This window comes from Calidris pugnax, unplaced genomic scaffold (assembly GCF_001431845.1).
Source record: "Calidris pugnax isolate Ruff unplaced genomic scaffold, ASM143184v1 scaffold138, whole genome shotgun sequence".
Lineage (NCBI taxonomy): Eukaryota > Metazoa > Chordata > Aves > Charadriiformes > Scolopacidae > Calidris > Calidris pugnax.
In genome coordinates this window covers 250,922-273,000 of record NW_015090858.1, presented here as the reverse complement: position 1 = coordinate 273,000, position 22,079 = coordinate 250,922, and the positions used below count along the sequence as shown (strand labels likewise).

Below are 22,079 nucleotides of genomic sequence, written 5' to 3'. Positions count from 1 at the left end.
CCCACCACACACATGCAGCAACAGATGTGCCCAAACCAGTGAATTCAGCACATCTGCACGGGACTTACTGCAGAGGCAGAGACCAAGCAGACTGCCCACACCACGCAGCCGAGCCATTAGGTGGATGCTAATTATTCCAAACACTTTGCAAGGGAAGCTCCCGGCCCATTCAAACACAACACTGGCCTCTCCTTCCTTCAAAGGGTCTCAGGCGCAGAGCTCCGTGAAAAGACGTGCATACCCGAGATAATTTGAGGGCAGATTTCTTCTCTCAAGAATTTAAGTGCTTTGATTACGCCGAATTCTCCTACCGCAGTATTGACAGAGCGAAGGGGAACAAAGTCATGTTTATAGTCGTGGTTTTTTTTCCCCCCCTCTTTAAATGGGTAGAAAGATGCTGGCAGAAGATGGAGGCACAGTGCCACTAAGGACGGGGGAAACTGGAGGAAAAATTAGGAGTAAAATGATACCTTCATAGATGACTTTGGCAGAAGGCAGCTGCCAGTAGCTATATAGTAAAACAAAAGAATTCTGGCCCTACATAGAATAAGACAGGCCAAAAAACGCACTAATGGCCAGATCTTTAGACATAATCATAACTGGCTGGGAAAAATCGGATTACTTTACATCCCATGAACAACTACATTTGTCCCATAGCACTCAACTGGGGACTTAAAACTGGAAGTATCAGGTCAGTGACATACAATCTTCTTGGCTGAAGTTAAATGCCTCATATGGAGTTACAAAAACTTTACAAGTAAGTTTTGTAGGAGAAAATGGAGTAGAAAGTATGAAGAGCCCCCGACAAACATTGTACAACATAACGGGGTCTGTTTCCTCAACCCCAGGGAGCGTTTGGGGCCCAGAAAGAACAAATCTAACTATTCAACAGCCAAAAAACCCCCAAAAACCCAGCTGATTGGAACTCCTCATGTAAAGAACCCTAAAAGAAGTTTCCATTTGCACTCCCTTGCCAAAGGCACAGAAGGTGCACACTTAGCAAAGGAATTTGGCTGGGCTGAAAGGGTGAGGGTGGTGAGAACCTGGCCCAGGCTGCCCAGAGAAGCTGTGGCTGCCCCATCCCTGGAGGGGTTCAAGGCCAGGTTGGACGGGGCTTTGATGAAAGATTACAAACTGAAAGCCAGTAAATATCATACTCTTATTGCAGAGGAGAACTTAGCAATTGCCAAAATGGATTAGATTACACTACCCACGTTAGTGGCTCCTAGAATACAGAGCACAGACTCAATCTGCATGGCCTGCTCTTCCTTGGGTTGGATAAGGGTAAACAAATTACATGAAGGTAGATACTGAAATGACACATCAATGGTAGATTTCCTTCAGAGAACTAGCAGAGGGAAACCACAGTTATCCCTACCCCTTGTCCCATGAGGTCTCTTATTTCTAAGGGAATAATCTATTACTTTTACCAGCTTACGTCTCTGTTTACTGGGGTGAAAGGAGAGAGGCTGAGTTTGCTGGTTGTTTTCTGAAGAGAGGATACTACTAGGAAATCCAAATAAAAAGCAATTATTTCAGGTAAGGATGAACTAGCTAGATGCAGAGATCACAGACACCTCCCACACCTTATTCTCCCAGTTTGGGGTGGTTTGCTACTCTGAGGCATTCCAGCTGCAAACATAGGCACATCTAAGTTATTTACTTCAAGTTTACTGTTTACTCTGTAACCCATGTAACTCCTGACTTTTTTAATCAATATTCAATGGCAATGTCAACTGCCATTCTGCCCTCCACGCCCAGACCTTCATAAAGCCTAAAGAAACCTCAGATAGATTATTAAGGGCTGACACAGGTACATCAAAGTTATTTCATCACTGGGGAAAAAAAAAGAAGTGAGAAAGGAGACAGTAAAATTTGTAGAAGTGTGGAAATGCCATTAGTGACAATGCTCTGTATGAAGACACCTCCCCTGTTCACCTTTGCTGTAGTGAAAATGGGACATTTATTCCTGTGCTCTGTTTGATCCCTGGTGACTCTAGGACAAGAGGAAATGGCCTCAACTTGTGCCAGTGGAGGTTCAGATTGGAGATTAGGAACAATTTTGACACTGAAAGAGTTAGTAAGCCTTGGAATGGGCTGCCCAGGGAAGTGGTTGAGGCACCATCCCTGGGGGTTTTCAAGAGACAGGTTGACATAGTGCTTAGAGACATCGTTTAGTGATGTGAGGGGTTTTTTTGTATCGTTTTCTTTTTTTTTTTTTAATCAGAGTTAGGCTGATGGTTGGACTAGATGATCTCAAAGGTCCCTTCCAACCTAGACGATTCTATGATTCCTTCTTACCCTACAGCTGCTGCTTCACCGTGAGACTCTTACGGAGGATTTTGTCGGTATTTAGCCAAGCCTGGTTGGTTGGATTTCCAAAAAGCCGTCGGTGTCCACCCAAAATGCAGCCCAGCCATGGGGCTCCGGACGTCCCTCTCCAATTCACCCCCAGCCTTCCTCAAGGAGGTGATGGATTTTGTGCTGCCTCCATGAGGGCACGTTGGCTGGGGCTGGAGGGAGGGAAGGGGAACACAGAACGTGCACACGCAGAAAAGCTGCCCTATAACTAAGAACGATATTGGCCTTAAAAAGAGGGATGGGGGAAGGGAACTAAAGCGAGGAGATTGTCACAGGAAGAATACAACGTCCCCACCACAGAACTAAATCAAACTTCCTTTGTCCTGTATACAAATGCCACGCAGAAACGGTGCATTTCTGCCAGAAACCATTTTCCATACTCAAGACAACGTTTTACCCATGTAGAGAGGTAAAAGCCACAGAGAAAAAGGAAAAAAAAAAAAGTTGAGACGGCAGAAAGAAATGAGGCTTAAAACGCACAACACTCCACCCCATCCCCCTCCCCTCATGCCAACCTCTCATCTATAATCCAACACAAGAGAGACAACAGGCAAACAGCAAGAGGTCATCTTCAAAGGGCTGGTTGCCAAGGGAGGCCAGTGGAAAGAGCGCAGGCATGTCCCCATCAAAGTCCAGCAGCTGTGAGAGAGCCACCGAGGTGCAGCCTCCCCCGGGGCTGCAGCGAAATTCAGAGATGGAGGGTCCTGCCGGAGCCGCTCCGGCCGGGGAAAGCACAGGAGAGAAGGGGGATGATATTTTAATCCTCCTCTCCGCCCGTTTTTGGCACTTCAGATACTTGTTTAAGCTCATCAAGAGACGTCCCGCAGAACCACGGCGGCAGGAGGCAGCACCAAGGACTGAGTTTTTGCTCTGCTCAAAATTAAAACTTTGGCTCCGTGACTGAAGGGAGATGGGAAAGGGAGAGCAGATAACACACAGCCAGCTCTGGTTCCATTACAGCTCACAGAAAATACATCGTCACAGCCAGAGAGACTGCCCCACGATGAAAACTGCCTGCAAAAATCACCCAAAGCATGCATCATTTTTCTTGGAGAAAGTACAAAATAATAACACAGATTCCTTCCTACCTGCAGCACCTGCCTTAAAAAAAAAACAATAATCCAACATATGGACAACCACAGATTTTGGTTCCTACAAAATAATAACACAGACTCCTTCCTACCTGCAGCACCTGCCTTAAAAAAACCCAATAATCCAACATATGGACAACCACAGGTTTTGGTTCTCAGAATTCTCCGAACTCTAGCTCTTTGTATTAGATGAACACATGATGATTGCATGTAAAAATTAAACTCCTCGTCCTCAAATGCAGGAAAAGAAGATGTAAGCGCAAGCAGTGAAATCTAACTGGTTAGATAAGATCAGAAAGAGGAATCAACATTGCTATACTATGAACAAAAAAAATAAAAATTGGACATTCTGACTTTTGTAGTTCCCAGAAGTTTCGGGCTACTCTGTTTTAGAAAAATGGTCATCAGCCTCCCCTGACAAGTGGCTTAATTAGCCCACAGAACTTTGAAATACAGTTGCTGAATTATCAGACAATAAGACAGAAATAACTTCATTATATTTACCACCCACCTCATGCCTAGAAACTTCACCAAAACAGACAGAGAAGGGAAGGAGCTGGCACTTGCTGAGGATGAACAGACACTTCTTTAGCATGTGTTTTGGAGCACAAAATCTGAAATCAGCTGCTGGCACCACAGGTCTCACCTGCACATTCTCCTTTGTTTTGCTGTTACAGCATTAGACTGTTTTTGGACACCCCCCCTTTCTGCTCACTTTCGCATGCATTTCTCTGAAGCTTAACCTTTAAACTTTCTACATTTATAAACAGCTGACTCAAGTCGCCTTTGATGGCCGAGATATTCTTGTATCGAATTTTAGCATCAATGACCAAGCACTCTCCCCCTCTCTACACTTAACTTTCACTTATTTCGCTTACTTTGCAGCAACCAAACAAATGCTTGAGAAAACACCTGTGACAATTTTTACAGAGTTCCACCTTCAGCAACCAAACAAACGCTGGAGAAAACACCTGTGACAATTTTTACAGAGAGTTCCATCTTAAGTGGTTTTTCAAAGTTTATCTTTTGGTCAGATTTGTGTTTGCATTTTATAAACCGTCCTGGAGCAATACACAAACAGGTGAAGTTCACAGAAGTTCCATTTGCCTTCTCGTATCCCAGTTTCCCTGCTTTGGGCTCCCAATTTCCCTTAACTCCCCTCTCCAAGACCTACCCCTTGACCACTTTTGCAGCTTGAGAACCCACTGTACTTCAGCGGATTTGTTTCCAGTTTATGACTTCTGCCCCTGTGAAGACATTTTAAGGTGTTTAAGGGAAATTTTAGAGGGAAAGGAGCCAACTGATTCTGGAATCACAGGTCTCCCAACAGGTTCCAGACTCTCTCCTCTCCTGTCAACATCAGGTTCTCAAGGAGTTGCATCCACCACCTCCTCCCTGCTCTGCCCTCACATTCTCTGGGCAAAGGCCAAACATCACATCTACTTTTACAGACACTTCTTTTATCAAGTCCAGCATTGTAAGAGATACCAGCACAATCCCCCTACCCTATTTAGAATGGAAATAGAGGTGAAGCCAAAGCCTCTGCTGCAACCACAGGAGACGAGGCTCTAGAACAGGCTGTAGACAAAGGAACATCATCTTCGAATCCTTTGGGTTGGAAGGGACCTTTAAGGTCATCTAGTCCAACCATCAACCTAACTCTGATACAAAAAAAACAAAAGAAAACCATACCAAAAAACCCCCCACATCACTAAACGATGTCTCTAAGCGCTATGTCAACCTGTCAGGGTTGAAAACCTCCAGGGATGGTGCCTCAACCACTTCCCTGGGCAGCCCATTCCAAGCCTTAATAACCCTTTCAGTGTCAAATTTTTTTCCTAATATCCAATCTGAACCTCCCCTGGCACAACTTGAAGCCATTTCCTTTTGTCCTAGAGGAATCATTCTTATTGCACGGTGAGGTGACCTTCTCATCATGCTCCAGCTTGTCTCACAGCAGGAATGGGATGCATTCCCACCTTTCCTCTGACATCCTCTCCTAGCCCCACGGGTCCAGGCTTCTCTCAAGGCCACTCACCCACTTCTGGGCCCTGGGGGCAAGCAATGTGGCTCTTGGGGAGACACCAGCCATTCTCTGTTGTGTCCATTCTCCTCCCTCAATGTCTCCTGAGCCCGGCTGCACCCAGGGCACGCCATCAGACTTGTCTTACACTGCTGTATTACACCATGGTGGAGAGGAGAGACCGGGCTCCTGGTCAGATCTCACCCTAAGGGAGGATGGAGGTGGCTGGGTTCCTGCTCCACCAAAGTCACAGTATCACAGAATGATCTGGGGTTGGAAGGGACCTCTGGAGACCATCTAATCCAACCCCCTGCCAAAGCAGGCCCACCCAGAGCAGGTTGCCCCAGGAACATGTCCAGGTGGGTTTTGAATGGACGTCATTCCTTTCTCCCTCTGCTTAACTTCCTCCTTCACAGGATGGGGAAAAGATGCCCCTGCCCAGAGAGGAACCAAGTACTTCATAAAAGAAAAAAAGAAGTGGCCAGAATTATGGCATATAAATAAGATGCAAAGAGTTGTTCCTGAAAACAGATTAAGGTTTCATGGCTTTTTTTTCCCCATAAAAGAAAACAGCTGATGCACTGGGCTCCCCCTTTCAGATAAAGTAATGAGTAACCGCATCGCTTTCAGAGTCTTCCATCGCAAGATTTCAGTGAATCTTGAGACCTTCTGTGTTACCAGATGGGAAGAAACACTCAAATCCACTGGGGAAAAAAATGCCCTTCTTAAAAACAGCCACCTGATGGCAGCCTGTGGCTTCAGTCCTATTGTTCCAAGTGGCAACTGGCAACCATTTTGAGTGAGATTAGCTCTACACTGAGTCACCACCCAAGAATGTTCTGTAGTAGGGAGAATGACTTCAAAATAAAAAGCTATTCTTAATTCTGATGTAGCCCATTGCTGAAATAGCCACTGCAAATATGCCCATTTCGCACACTGTCAAATTCTTCCCCCCTTTCAGCCACAATTTGTTTTATTTCGCACAGCAAATAACCCACTTAGATGTAAACCCATCTCCACAACTCATATCAGTGAATAAATTCATAGATAAATTCGTAAATTCAGCATACAGGGCTGAGTGATGTTTCAGTCTCTGCTCACACTCTATATTGAAATATCTTGAACCAGAAGGCTCTTCTGCACTCAAGAAGTGATCAACCCTTCCTTCTTTCCCATCTTTCAAAGGCATTTTGAGAAACGTAGCACTTGGTACCTGAAGGATTCTTTTTCTATTGAAGTCAAACTAACAATAATGAAAGTTTCTGGAATTCTGGAGGCCTGACACACTCCCCTTTCATTGCAAAGAGGTTAATTCCCTGAGCTAAGAGCAAAACTCAACTTCACTTTGAACACACAACTGCAGAACTGAACTCTTTCATAGCAGCTTTCCTCAGCTTCTTCTCTGACACCATATTGATGGACATGATGATCATACTACAGCCCCCTAAATATGGGGGGGAAAAACAAGGTGCCAGAAGTTTCTAAAATTTTATCTAAGCTTTTTTTGTGCAAACAATTTTTTCCGACACTGCTCTTCTACAAGGTCATTTTAATCTAAATTGTACAGGAATGCCAAAGCTGGAGTAGCAAGTGGTTCGTACTTTGAGTGGGAGATGCAAGGTGGCCCAGTTCAGCCTTAATTTGGGATACTTGTGCTGCATTTCAGGATACCACAGCAGTTCTCCTTTCCTTCCCCATCTCTTTCTGCATTCCTCCTCCCCATGGCCACCAATCTACAGCCTCATCTCTCTTCTCTTCCCAACCACCGCTTCACTTCTGGTTTTCCACCCCCTTCCCCTTTTCCCTCCCCTCCCTTTTTTTTTTTTTGTTTTTAACCCAACTCCCGTAGCCCTGGCACACAGCCCATGCTGATGAGTCCAGCCAAGCTCGTTGGCTTGGGTTTAGTGCCGTGGTGTGTATCCTGCTGGCACACCTCCCCACAGAGGTATGCCTCCCTGATTGGGAAATCCATGGTGGAAACTCTACCCCAGGAACCCAGCAGCGCGGGGCGAAGGAGGGCTGTCTGCAGGACATCCCCCCACCACGCGTCAGAAAAACTGGAGAGCGCAGTGAATGAGGTAAGATACTATGAGAAAAGAAAAATAGAGCCTTGTGGTTAAAGCAGCTGAAGGCTTCCCGAGAGGCTGGGTTGCTGCCTCTGCCTCAGAGCTCCTGGGCGATGCTGGGCACGTCATAAAAACAGCCAAGCAGGGTGTGACCAAAAATCCAACCGGCACAGAATCCCACATCCAGCAGCAGCCAACTGCAGAAGTTGGGAGAAGAGGAAAAGCAGAACAGATACAGAATGATTCTTCCTTTGATATAGCCTCTTAATTAAGGCTATCGGTGATCCGGAGCTGAAACTTCACCCACAACATTGTGTTTAATACTAAGCAATGCATCTATGTTCCATGATTGTGCCTAATGCCTTCTGGATGACACCCCTACTTTTGGCTTTTCCTCCATCCTACAGCAAGTAACACAACTCACTGTTTTAGAAATATACATTATTTTGCTAACTTTAAGGCAGTTACGTGAATTTCACTGGGTGCGCTCTGACAGTCCTTGTATTGCAAGGAATAGCCAATAATTGTTCCTTAATCCCTCTCTCTAGTGAAAGTCTCTTGTCAACAGCCTTTTTTCTAAGCTGATAAAAACTCAGTCTTTTTCCACAGAACCACAGACTGGTAGGGTTTGGAAGGGACCTTCAGAGACCATCTCGTCCAACCCCTCTGCCAAAGCAGGGTCTCCCAGAGCATCACTCCACCACTGGACAAGGCTGATCCACAGCTTGTGATCTACCCGTTCTTTCTTCTAGTCTCCCCAGTTTTAGGATGCGTTGACTTGAACCACACATGACATCCAAGCTCTGGAAGCCCCATGGTGCCCTCCAAGTGCTCTGCTCTCTGGTCCTTTCCAAGTAATTGCAACACTCTCATTAAATTTTCAGTGTTCCTTCTCTTTGCATGAAGCGGTGACAGACAGAACTCCTGGGTTTGCATTTGCAATATTGTTGTTCAGTAGAAGTTGTTAGCATGCTTTTCCCTAGATTAATGTGCTTTTCCAGTTTCCTTAAAGCGCTAGGCAATTCAAAAGACCAGACATCACAGCTGAGGGTGGCACAGCTCGGTTCCTGGATAAACTCCCTGGAGCCGGGAGTCTGAGGAAAACCTGTTGAAGATCAAACTCATCTGCTCACTATCATCATCAGCTTCCTGTTCATTCATCAGTCCATGAATGGTTACAATGGGGCCATCGAGACAAAAGATGGCTTCAGAGGGAAGGTCTGACAGAGGAAGGAGTTACATCAGCCCAACACTCCTTTGTTCAAAGGGCTGGAACATTAATAGCAGCTAGAGACCAGGCAGCTGCTGCACAGAATTAGAAAGAGTCAGAAAGAACAATTACTTCCTGGCAACGTTTTTTCCCCTGAAGCTCAAAAAAAAAAAAAAAATATCCAACTCTACAAAACTTATGCTGAACAGTAAGAGAATGAGAAAAATTCCAGAGATTTAGTCGCCTTCCCTCCATCCCTGTTAGGGAGCATTTTAACAGGATACCGACCAGAGGTGCCAATGGAACTCTTCTTCTGGACCTCCTGCCCTACACACACCAGCTCTGGCTCCTTTCCTACCCAAAAATACGGATCAGTGCAATGTCACAGTGTCCTCACCAGGACCTCAAACCCAACACGGATCTTCCCTGTGCTCTCTCAGATTCAGCTACAGGCAAAATAACACACTGGGGGCGGGGGGGAAAAAACCTGAGAGAAAAAGCCATCGAGGGCTCTCGTTATTAGTCCATGCTAATGGGAAGTCCCAAGCCAGAAGGTGGTGGAGCCTGGAAGCACGTAGTGCAGAGTTCTCACCACGTGCTCGCTCTAATCTTACATTCCTTCACAAGATTCCGCTACCGGCTTCTGCCAGGGAGAGTCACTGGAGCAGAGGAATTTTTTGGTTAACTTGGCATGGCAGTCGTGCTAATCCACTGGGCTGCATGAATCAAGAGGCCACAGACGCTGCTGACAGAAGTGGTCGCACAGACTCAGTAGAGCATACAGGAAATCAGTTAAAACCCCCTTTTTTTTTCTTCATTCTATTGCTCAGTAGAAGCAAAAGCATAGGAATGGCACACTGGTGGCAGAACCCTCCAATTCATCTTCTTCTGTGGGTAGAGAAAACTCTGCTTTATTAACTGGTGTCTTCTGCAACGGACTGGAAGGGCCTGTCCCGCACATATGGGGGTGGGATCCCCCTTTTAAGTATTTTAAAGCGGATGTGTTAAGTTTCCAGAAAGTCATGGTAACTGCTAGGATTCCCACCCCGGAATTTTTCTCTAACCTCTCCATATGGCAAGGGGAAAGTGCCTGCAGCAGCAGCAAAGGTACATGTCGGAGCCCATCGCAAGCTCTGTAAGATGTGCAAATTTCCCGGTGCCTGAAGGTTTGGTAACTAGAAACCAAAATCAGAGTATTTCAAGTGTATTGAAGCTCTTTCTACTAGTGTCAAGTATCAAATCAGACACATCTGTGGAAGGAGCACGGCAGAAGAGAGATCCAGGGGGGCGGAGGGAAGAAGTTTTGATGCCGACCAGCAGAACAGAGAGATTTCCACATGAGACAAGGCAGGAATGCCAGTAGCATCCCACATACTCCACAATAAAGAGGATGCATCCCTCTTTGAGCAGGGACCTCTTATTAAGGTAATAAACCCATTTAGCAGACTAAATGTAGCTTTGACACCAGAGCAAAGCGTGGAAGTCCATGGTATATGTAGTCACCTTTCCCTCATGATAGATTTTCAGCCTTGAGTGACCCAATTTTGGGCTCTGATCCGAACCGTGCCACGAACAGTCCCATGGCTACGGGGCAGTGGGGTGAAGGAAGGCTGGAGGTTTTGCCAGATAGAAATAACCACTGTGGTTTCTGGCATCCTGGGATGCATTTGGGGACTTAGATAACCCCCTTTGGGTCTTTCTGCTGAAACATCAGCAAGTGGAACAACGCAGGATGGTGAAGTCCTTTTCCAGTTTGGGGGTTAACAGCTTCCCAGAGACTATCGGGGAGGGTTCCCCAGGTCACACACCCCAAGTCAAGACACCAAGAAGTGTGTGCAGACCTTCCTCACCACCCAAGCAGAAGACCTACTTCTGCCTGAGCTCCAAACATGTACAGAATCGATGCAATTGCATTAAATAATATATTTAATACTCTGGTAATACTTATTCACTCAGGCTTTGCGTCATGCCCACAAGGTGACCGTTTTTGGCGCTAGGTTTTTTTTTTTCAATCCCCCACCTTTATAATCAAAACAGAGGTTCAGAAACACATTTCTGCAGCTGCAGCAAATAGAGAGATGTGAGGTTTGTAAAGGAGAAAACTGGAAACCCCTTTCCACCCCTGAAAAGTCACACCTCTCCTTCCTCCTCCCCACAGACACCCAGGGGGAAGACTCCTCTTTCTTTCCCATCCACAGTTTGTGCCCCAAGGAGCCCCCAGCCCACGCTTCTTGACATGGAGAAGGCTCGTGGCTTCCCCCCAACCTCCACCTCTTCTCATCCAAATCCCAGAATTTTTTTAACTGGAGTTCTCGAGAGAAAACAAAATAGTTTCCATTTTAATAAGGAAGGCAGCCTGCAAAGAGGCATTCCTTCCTTTGCCATTTTCCTACTTCATCCCACATGGACACCACAAGTGAGAGAACACCACATGCGGAAGTTGTGCAAAAGTTTAAAAAAAAAAAAAAAAAATCAGGAAAACTGCAAGTCTGCAGTGACTTCCAAAGGCTCCAGCTCCACAAAAACCTTCCCCACACTCAGATATCCCCGCTCTATCTCTGCGGCACATGCTTCACCTCTCCAAACAAACAAGGACTGTCTTTGTGTCTTTGTTTAAATTAAGAAGAAAAAAAAAAAGAAAAAAAAACCCAACCTGTCTCACAGGCTGTGATTACATCAGCAGGAGCGTTCTCCTTTTCTCTATCAATCCTGCCTCGCTGGGGCTTTGAAGAGCCTCTGTGTGCTGCTGCCACACGCTTTGATCTTTCTATTTTATGCCCCGGGGCCAGCGCTGATAATATCTGCTTTGCCTGCACAGTTTGGGGAAGGGCAGCAGCACCCCTTCCTGCCCGAGAGCTGCTCCGCCGGCACCCCGAGACCCCCAGAGACACACACACATACACAGCTCTAACCACATCTACACAAACTGCTTTTTTCCTCCTGTTAAAAAGTCGTTGGGCGTGATAATTCATCACTACCCCTTCAGCAAAGCCGCTCTACGGAGCCACACCACCCTGAGGTCTGCATTACTGCTTCTCCAGTTTTATTTTCTATTATAAATATATAAAATATATTGTGTAAAAATTATATAAATATAAAAAAATATATAAAATATATTTATTAATTTATCCTGTTTTATTAAGGATATTTAACAATAATATGGAAGCCCACCAGTTTATGTCTCTTCTAACACACGGGTGGGAAACACCAAGCTGCAGCCTGTCGGTTACCACCAAGCATCCCAACGTGACAAATGGATTGGGGTTTTTTTCCTCGACCTTCCAAAAAACCAGCACAGCCGAGAGGAGAGGAGCCAGGCAACTCCCTCCCCTGCAACCAGAGAGCTCGCACAGGTAACAGCTCCTTGAAAAAAATAAAATAAACCAAAATACAATATCCTAAAAACCCTGCAAAGCTTTTTACTCTGGCTTCTGCCATGGCACTAGCCCTCACTTTGTAGAAAATGAATGTGTTGGCTGTAGATTTGCAGTACAGATTTCCAGTGACAGCTCTGAGATAAAAGCAGATTGTCTTTTCTGAGCTTCTTAAACCAAAGTACTAAACATTTTCCCTGGCCTTTGAATTGTTAAATGGGAAAGCAAGGTACTTTGGGTATTAATAAGCAAGCATTTTGAGGACAGAACCCTCTATATAACTCACAGAACAGTAAAAACCCTGGAGGAAAATTATGCTTATTATAGCAACTCAATTCTTGACACTTTTTGTGTTCAGAAAAAAGGCCAGGGTAGAAAGCTAAGGAGCGAGTGGCAGAGCAGCAGGGAAAGAAACCGGGGGGGTCCTGCCAACAGCCCCGTGCCAGACCCTTAAATGAGTAAAGATGAAGGGACAGGATTATTAAATGCAGTTAAGATGAGTTCAACCTGAAATCTGGAGATCTGACACCCAGCACCCCCATCATCTCTCCAACAGACACAGCCAGGCTCTCTAGTGTCACCCCCAACAGCCGGCAGGGAAACTCTTTCCATTGTCCCTTCGCTGGCACCTGTCGCTAAAAAGGAAGGTTTTTTTCCTCAGTTTCATATCATGGCAACAGCAGTATCTCTCAGACCCAGATCTTTGCAAAAAACATGTATGAATATTGTCAAGAAATTATTACCAAGAGGCAAAGTATTACCCCAGAAAACCAGAGAGCACCGTCGGTGAGTTTAGTTCCACCGCACCCCATGAGTGCCCCGGAGCCAGGCTGGCATCGGTGTCTGCTATGGAAAGATTTAAGAATTTAATTCAAAAATGATGCATTTAAGATGCCGTATCAAGCAGTGCCATTCACTGTTACAAACATTCCTACAAACATGATGTCCTCCACCTTGGTTTCAGCGAGTGCCAGCCCTGCTATCCTCCCAGCCCTGCCAAACCTGCAGCTCAGCACAGCTAAGCTACGCCTGAGATTTCACAGGTTCTAGCAAATTGGGGGGGGGGAAAAAAGAAAAAGGACTTCTGGAAGCTCTTTCCAGAACACACATGGTTCAGAATCTGTCGTCCTCCCCACCGCCCGCTGGAGGTGAATCCTTCCCACCCCAGACGGCAGCAGCGTGTACCTCACCACTTCTATTTTAACTTCTTTTCACTAGATCATCAAGTAACTCATCCGTATAACACTGACATGTTTAAGAATACTCCCAACTCAGGCCCAGTGGTGAATATACAGTTCACATGGATTTCCTCTGATTTTATCACCAGGGTAGCAGGAGCCTGCAGAAACCTGCCAGGGGCTGCGACGCCTGAGATTGTTAACCTGGAACAAGGGATTGACAGAACACTCCAAATCTTTGATGCTTTGCTGCACGCACAAGGTGAGAAATCCTTCAAACCACCACCTCCTTTGTTAATTTGTGAATCAGGAATGTGTCTGACTAAAGCAGGCAGGGAACCTCCAGCAGGACCTCTATATTTGTCCTGCCTTTACGGGAAGGGATATTTTTAATCCCTATTTCTCGCAACCTGTCCCAATCCAGGAATTTCCCCCAAGAACCAGCGAGCATTTGAAGAATTCCCGAAGGGAAGCCCTGGGGAGGGCGAGGAGCCCTGCCCTGCTCCGGGCTGAGCCCCACGGCTCCAGCCCCATCCCAGGTTTTACCCCGCTCCGCTCCTCCCAGCACTTCAAAGGAAAAGTATTTTTGTACAGCCCAGCAAGGAGTGTAAACTGCCCAGCTGCTTCCAGAGAGAGATGGTTTAACCCTTCCCTTACCCGCCAGGCTCTGCCCTCGGCAGGGGATGTGTCCGAAAAGGAAAAAAAAATACAATAAAATAAAATAAGAAATTCACTGGGAGCCGGAAAATTAAGTTTGCTGTGTTAATGGCTTCACTGAAAAGCGAAATACCCACTGCCATCTTCCCATTTCCTCTCCCTGTATTTTTTGGAGGGGGGGTAGAGAAACTAGAACTTCTAAAAACATATTTATGAGTCGCAGGGGTACTTTCCATAACACAGCAGAATTGCCTGAACAGGAGAAGACCCCATGGCTCTCAATAACGCCGAGTCAAATTTCCTCTCCCTGTATTTTTTGGAGGGGGGTGGAGAAACTAGAACTTCTAAAAACAAATTTATGAGAGTTGCAGGGACACTTTCCATAACACAGCAGAATTTTGCCTGAATGGCAGAAGACCCCGTGGCTCTCAATAATGCCAAGTCAGCTATAAAGATCTAAATACCTTCTCAAGCTGGACCCTCAAAGGATCCCACAAATTCAGCGTTTCACTGCAAACTTCAGTAAATTAACTGCCCTCCCGCTCGTTCTCTCAGGAGTGACAAGCTGGGGGACAGGCTTCCCCACGGAGAAACCTCAAATAACTCCTTGCAGAAAATACTCAAACGGCCTGGATGCCTTTAGGCTGGGAGACAACTGGGAAGGTAGAGGAAGACACTCAATGATGCTCTTCTCACTGGAACTGGGAGACAACTGGGAAGGTAGAGGAAGACGCTCAATGATGCTCTTCTCACCAGAAAAATAATATGAAATAATCAAAAATAATATGAAAAAAATCAATAAATGGGCTTTGCCCATTAGGATTTACTGGATCCGAGCTTCTTCGTGCTTGGCTATTAAAACAGCAGAGGTTGTCCATCCCTTACACACAGAACTCCTGCTTACGGTGAGCCCGTCCATGCCATCTTCCCTGTTATGCTATTATTCTAGGCTTTTTTTTTCTGTATTGGAGCTTGTTTGATTTTTTTATTTGTATAATGCCACACTCAAACTAAAGCAGCATCTTCTCTGCTAAGGCACATCCATACTCAAAACACTCAAACCCTGGGGAGACGGTGCTGCCAAAGCCTTCGTCCAGATCACACCGCAGCTTGGGACCTCTTTGCATTTTTAGTTTGGACATTTTACTCCTGAAATCAGTTTTTTTCCTCTCCTACACGCAGCTGATAACTTCAAATAACCGCATCTCTGTTAACACCACATGGAACGAGAGCTCAGATACATTTAACCCCTCCGTGCTTTGCCGGTTGTTCCCCTGCAGCACAGCGAAGGGGTTGGATTGGAGGGGTAAAGCAGGTAATAAAAGCTGTTAATTCCCTTCCTCTGAAGGATAAATAACCCCATGTGCTGCAGGACCAGCCCGGGTGGAGCACGGCCGTGGTGGGACCATGACTGGGGAAGGGATGGAGAAATGGTTGAAGATGATGAAGAGCACAGCCTTCACTTCTTACCACCCTCCAGACTTAACACCGTTTATTCAGAATGTGTTGTGAACAGTTTTAATAAGAATTCAGAATTTGCCATGGTAAAGGACTGCATGCTGGCTTGCCTCCCACACCGCCTTCTGCCAGGTGGCATTACAATTTCTCCCTTCCTCCTCCTCCTCCTCCTCAGCAGCCTCACTCACCCACGGGGAACGGGAACACACTCCCAAAGCTCCCACAGGGGGACAGAAGGACGGTGAGGGAAGATGGGCTGCACGTTGAGAAAGCACCATCAGTGAAACACCAAAAGGTGTTATAAATGCACATACTTTGGGGGTGCTAAAGAATGAAAAGCATCACCAAGTGCTTTTGCCCCGGAATGGGGTTTTGCTTTGGTTTTTTTCCCCTCTAGCTGTCCATAGATGTAGCCCAGCCTACTCAGATGTGAAAGACTTCACAGACAGGATAATTGCTAGATCCCTATCAAAATGAAAAAAAGGAAAAAAATCCACATGGTTTCAAAGTTAAGAACAGTCAGAACTGAAGACAACCTGTAAAATTCTGACCCTCTGTGAGCATTCAGTATGATAAAGTCACTAAATTCATCATAATATTTTTCTACAAGACCTCTCTCAGTACACAAGATGGACAGAGAAAAGAAATAAGGGTTACAAATCTTCAGCAGTTTCTGCCTATAAGAACTCCTTATTTGACTGCCAGTTGGAAACTTACACGTCAAACAATTCCATGCAAACCTGAAATTGGCTAAGGAGCATCCCCAGGACATCTGAATCACAGTTGGCTAAACAGCTCCTTCATCCATCTTCTCTATGAAAGGTGGGTGAGCAGCTCACAGAGAGACAACAGCCATTCATGTTTTAGAATCCCAGCTCAAAATATTCCATGTTCCAGGTGCTGGATTGCTTCACAACTACTGGCTGAACTTTGTAAGAGCTGCACCACTCGGTCACTGGTGGGGTGTGACAAACCAGCACAAACCTGACCCCAAAATTTTACTTCTTTCTTCCAAAGCCTGCTGGAACAGCTTTGGGCAAATCACTCCAGCAGGTTTCCCGTACAGAGAAACCAGAGAGAACTGGGCTGAGCTGGACCATGAAGACACAGATGTGGCTGTTGGAGAAGCTTTGGTGCTAGGGCTGAGGGCTACAGGAGAAAGTAAGGAATTTGGATGCCCTGCAGTAACATCCAACAGGGCGCCGGAGACGGATTCTCATGCTCCAAGCCTTACCAGTGCTGAGCTGGGCAGACAGGACAGGGGGGGGAAAAAAAAAAAAAAAGAGAAAAGCAATACAGATTAACAGTTTTGCATGGGTGACTGAAGAAAGGGGATGAGTCAGGCCCAAAAAAGCCATTAAATCATATTTTTGAAACTTAAAAGATTGTTTTAATTCTTAATTGTGGGAAAATGAAGCTCTGGCTCTCAATTTCATTCTAGAAATGTCTTTAATCTAAGCAGCAGCTTAAAATCTCATAATACAACTTCAGAAACTTGGGTTATAAAAATATCCACGTGTATGTGGAAGATTGTCAGCACTGAGGATATAAGACATTTATGCTGCCTACTTACTCTCTCACACAGGTGAAGCATGTAAAAAGCTGTCATCCTACATCAGAAATGAATCCTGTCTCAGATCTTCTACAAAAATTTGATGTGGTATTTCAGTGCTATGGCTCCAAGAGAAGACAAAAGACAAACCCTCAGTACTTATTCACCCTCTGGAAAGCTGGACATGGACCACTCCTTCAGAAGGTTCCCCTACACACCACAGCAGCTACCAACCTGCAACCTTTCCTGCATGATGGACACCGAAACCATAGAGTCCTCTTTAAATCAGGGCAAAGACCTCCTCCACAGACCTCTTCAAGACAGACCTCTGACATGGACTTTCCCCTTTGTACAGTCCACATTAAAGTGTATTTTTAGAAGCAGATTGCTTTAAAACTCCAAGTTTTCATCTTCTCCAGCTTTCCACACCAGTGCAGATGGTAAGACAAACCGTTTAGAAGGTGTTTGTTTTGATTTATTAATATAAGCCTTATTTTCACACCCTGTCACAATCACAAGAAGCCCAAGGTTCAGGTACTCCCACAATCCAAACAAACACCACACCACCTACACACCAGCAGAAGCTTTATTTAGGAAGTCACGTTCTTCACTCACGAGACGGGATTTGGTTCACATATTGCTGTCCTACCAAGCTCGCTGGTTTCCACTTAGACACTCTAACAACCCCTTGACAAGGGGAAAAATGAAGATAGGTTTGAGGACACACCAACAGCGTTTGCTGCCCCATGGAGAAGCTGTTTCAGAAACACCACGTGCAAGTTCAGATAGTTTTTCAAGAGCAGCCACAGTCCCGTCTCCTACTTGAGCGTGACTCACAGAGGACCAAAGATGAGCTCAGAACAAGCCATGCCATAGTTCTAGTACAGAAGACCACACCACTCTTGCTTCTTCACCATGTACTAATCACTGTTACAAGCTTCCCGTCTCCCTTTAGAAAAGCTAGACAAACCTTTCTTCACATCCTACCCAGCCATCAATTCCTACAATCCTTCTGCTCAAGCTTCATCATCCTTCAGATTCCCAGTATTCCCCATTTTTCCCCAGTTCCTTTCATGCTGCTGATCAGGCAGGTACAGTTAACTGAATGGGTCCTTGGGCTGTGTTCTGTGATCAACTTAAGGCCCATCTTTGCTGGAGTATCTCATGTGTGTAACAAGAACAGTGGCTGAAAGAAGGTAACTCAGGGCACCATTACTGCACTTACCCCCATCTCCAGTTGAAATAACCTTCTTCCTCCTACCCAGCAGCCCACTGGCACCCAGCAGTTGCCCCGTCAGAGTCAGTCCATGTCCCTTCCCAACACATACGATAAAAGAAAAACTCTGGTCTTAATACTTTCACATCATACACAGGAACTCATACCTCCTCCTTTGCTCCTCAGCCATTCTGCATTTGTCCACGTTCAGTACCACCAGCCTTTTTCTGGACAGCAAGAAAAGACCCTCATTTAGTCTCAGAGCCCCTGGATTTCTCAGCCCGTTGTCACTGCAGAGTGGTGCCAACTCCCACTCCTTCACTTGCACGGCTGAAGAGCTTTTGTGAGTCGTTCCTCGTTCTTCAGCAATGTCCAAATCAGATACAGGATGAAAAACTCCAGGAGTCGTGCTCCAGCAGAGCTCATCCCATACACCGCTGCTTATCCTCCTCCTCACCACCACATTCCTTCTAAGGGCAGTCTTGGCTCTTAATATCTTCACTTAATTAGCTATTCAACTGACTGAGACTGGTACAAAGGCAGAACAGCAATCCCTACTATATAAGTGTGGGGTCAAAATGTTAGGATTGTGAACTTTTAATTAATTTTCTACTTTAAAAATCAGCTTCACCATGAAGTTCAAAGAGAGTGGTGTGTGTCCACAGCAATGCACTGAGAATTGGCACAGGAATGGGAAGGAACCAGAAAGTAAGAAATCCAAGGCAAGAAATAGACATCAGGAAAGAAATAGACATCAGGAAAGAAATAGACATCAGGAAAGAAATAGACATCAGGAAAGAAATAGACATCAGGAAAGAAATAGACATCAGGAAAGAAATAGACATCAGGAAAGAAATAGACATCAGGAAAGAAATAGACATCAGGAAAGAAATAGACATCAGGAAAGAAATAGACATCAGGAAAGAAATAGACATCAGGAAAGAAATAGACATCAGGAAAGAAATAGACATCAGGAAAGAAATAGACATCAGGAAAGAAATAGACATCAGGAAAGAAATGAGAGGTCAAGCCTATGTTTTGTAATCCCTTGCTCTCCCATCCTCATTAAACATCCTTCACTCCTGCTCCACCAGGGCCACACTGCCAGCAAAGCAGAGCATATATTTTGTTCTGACCCATTTTGTTCATCCTTCCAGTAACTCACTGTTAACAGCCACCCCTCAGCACCCGCAGGGACGTTTCACTGACAGGTTTCTAAATGGACAGTAAAAAACCAAACCAAACCCCAAACCACAGGTACCCATGAAGTCCAAGTGAAACAGCACATTCTTAATTGCTTTCAAAATGACTATACCCTTAGAGGGGTATTATATTAGTCTCAAGGAGCAAGAAACTGAAGCAGTGAAAACACCTGGGTTCTGAGAAATCACTATAATCTTAATGCAAATGTAAGCTACTTTATTTCTAAAGAGCTTTTTTTTTTAAAAGAAAACTATGTTCTTCTAGCAGCAGTCTGAGTTTGAAAGGTAACTAAAACCAACCCCTCCTCCCGGAGGCAGAGTTTCTGGTGTTAATTCCATATAGCAAGAACAGCAAAAAAAAAAAAAAAATATCTGTGAATTGACTTGTGGATTCCCTTCAGGCTAAGAAATGCTCTTCTGCGAGAGAAAGGGAGCGCTAGTCGGGCATGGAAATGCCACATTATTGTCCTGATACGAAAATTAAATTCCTTTATGGCACAGTTGGTGAACTGTTCCTTAGAGCAGGGCAGTCAGAACCACCACCCTGCGACGGAGGGAAAGGGCTCCAGGGTGTCCTCCAGCTGTTGGGGTTTTACAGTCTGTTATACGTCCAGCCACAGCTTTAGGACTGCTCTCTTCTGAGGCTTCTTCCACTTCTCCCTATTCTTCTCACCATCTTTTTATTATTTTCTTTCTGGCAAGAACGCTATGAAAAAAAGGGAAGTTTCCCACCCCAGAACCTTCCCTTGACCAATATTCAGGATTCCTGCTACTTTTCCCAACAGAACTGGTCCTAACCTGGGTCTGAATTCTGCCGCCTTAAGAGTACGTTTGGCTTTAAGCTCCAGAACAGATGCATCCATTTGTGTGTTCTGGTTTGAAGTGCCCATTGCATCTGGAGTATGTTTACAAGGATGAGATTCCAAAATTCAGCAGCATTTGGACAGTAAAACTGCTAAAAAAATATAATTCAGCTTCCTGGGTAGCACACCCCGTCTAGCAGAGATTACGTGAGCTGAGCGTATGCATTGGGTCAGAAAACACACAATTCTATCACACCAGTCAAAAAGTCCCATACCATCATACTTAAAATAGTTTAAAGTTTAATAAAACTTGATAAAAATAGTTAAAGCCCAGAAAAAACAAAAATCTCAAGGCACATCCTTTACGTAAACATTATGCTTTCCAAACGTCTCTCAGGCTCCACAGCCTTCATCAGATGGAATTAACCTCTTCCAAAGGAATTTTTCAAAGTCCATCTTTTCTCTAAGCACAAGTCAGAACAAGACCTGTCCAGCACAGCACACACCGTTTAGGTCACAACCACACGAGTGACCCAGGAGGAAGACGAGGATGACAAAGCTGTAGACCCAACCGTGGCAGCTCCAGCTCCTGCTCACACACGTGATCATCAGTGACTTCAGACATCTCACTGAAAAATATATTCACTACAGAAACAGATATGGAAGCTGTAAGAACAATTAAAAGGCAAGAACACAAAGTTCTCATTTATGCCAGTAACTAATAATGGATGATGATGGAACCAAGGTCTCTGTCTCTGCTAATAGATCAAAAAATATTCTTTCCCAACGTAGCTGTGGATGATAAGAGCTGCACCTTGAGATGACCCAGGCACAATCACAGCACTGCTCTACAGAACACCCTGCTGGGGCATGAGTTCATTTAAGCCCTTCCAACCATTGAACACTTGATGCTATTTCACACCACCTTCAAAAAAGGCAGGAAAGGAGCAAGGAAAGAGAGATGGAAACCCATTCCTTCTCTCCTCCTCTGCATGGTGGGATGTCATCTGTCAGAATAAAGAGCATTTGGGCCTTTTTAGCAGGACTCTCCCTTTTTTTGATGACTTTGGGCAAGATTGCTCAGCAGCACGGAGGGACCAACACAGACACATGGACACGAGGATGAGGAGACATCAGTCTCTGTTACAGAGCATTGACCATGATGCTGCTGGGACACACCACCACCCCCAGAGGAAGGAACCTCCAGGAGAAGGGGCTCACGTGTCTGCAAAAGGGCTGTCAGCACAGAGTCACAGAATGGTTAGAGATGGAAGGGACCTTAAAGATCATTGAGTTCCAACCCCCTGCCCTGGGCAGGGACACCTCCCACCAGACCAGGTTGCTCCAAGCCCCCTCCAGCCTGGCCTTGAACCCCTCCAGGGATGGGGCAGCCACAGCTTCCCTGGACAACCTGGGCCAGGCTCTCATCACCCTCACAGCAAAGGATTTCTTTCTGGTATCTAATATCTAATAATCTGGTATCTAAATCAGTGCCACAAACCCCATTTTACACTCTCAAAGCCCCTGCCAGAGATCTCAGCTCCAGTAGCCAAGTAAATACCAGGAAAAAAACAATGCAGTGGCTTCAAAATGACACTTTTCTTTGCAGCTGGGGAAAGGGAAGAGTGAACGTGTGACACACAAAATTCCTAGTCCACGGAAGGCAACTGAGAGCTCAGTAGCCCACCCCTCTTTCCTTCGGGGCTGGGAACGCAGCAGTTTATCCCAGGGAAAAGCCTGCAAAGTGGAAGCAGCTGTGAAACATGGGGACACGTCACCAGCAGCCACCAGGCCTGTAACACTGACCTTAAACCAGCAAAGAAGTTATAGAAATTAAAAACCTTGCTTTACCGCTAAAAAAAAAAAAAAAAAAAGGAAAATAAAGTCG

General features: G+C 45.4%; 1 protein-coding gene across 1 annotated transcript in view; it reads right to left on the bottom strand.

Moving 5' to 3' along the window:
* The window catches only part of ZNRF3 (zinc and ring finger 3), a 57,450-nt gene extending 38,980 nt beyond the window's left edge, over positions 1–18,470 (bottom strand). The window contains exon 1 of the mRNA XM_014944068.1: positions 18,354–18,470. The gene's annotated coding sequence lies outside the window, so the exon portion shown is untranslated. The remainder of the gene's footprint in view (positions 1–18,353) is intronic.
* Between the last annotated feature and the right edge of the window lie 3,609 nt (positions 18,471–22,079).